Below are 439 nucleotides of genomic sequence, written 5' to 3'. Positions count from 1 at the left end.
CAAAAGAGACGAAACTGTCGTTATCACTTTCCTATTCGCCGGAAAATATGCACAAGACTCGATTATGAATTCTGATTTGAATTTCATAGTAATGTGATTATTCCACTCGGCATCCCAATCCCCTCTCTCCCTCCACCATTCTCTCCCTCCACCATTCTCTCTCTCCACCATCCTCTCTCTCCACCATTCTCTCTCCACCATTCTCTCTCCACCACTCTCTCTCTCCATCCTATTCTCTCCACCTTCTCTCAATCTCTACCATTCATCCTCCACCATTCTCTCCTCCACCATTCTCTCCTCCACCATTCTCTCTCCACCATTCTCTCCCTCCACCATTCTCTCCCTCCACCATTCTCTCCCTCCACCATTCTCTCTCTCCACCATACAGCTCCACTTCTCGTGACAGCTGCGACAGGAGACAGCGGATGAAGAGGGGCAT

Source organism: Penaeus monodon, chromosome 29, assembly GCF_015228065.2.
Source record: "Penaeus monodon isolate SGIC_2016 chromosome 29, NSTDA_Pmon_1, whole genome shotgun sequence".
In the NCBI taxonomy this organism is placed as follows: domain Eukaryota; kingdom Metazoa; phylum Arthropoda; class Malacostraca; order Decapoda; family Penaeidae; genus Penaeus; species Penaeus monodon.
Note: the sequence above shows the minus strand (reverse complement) of the source record.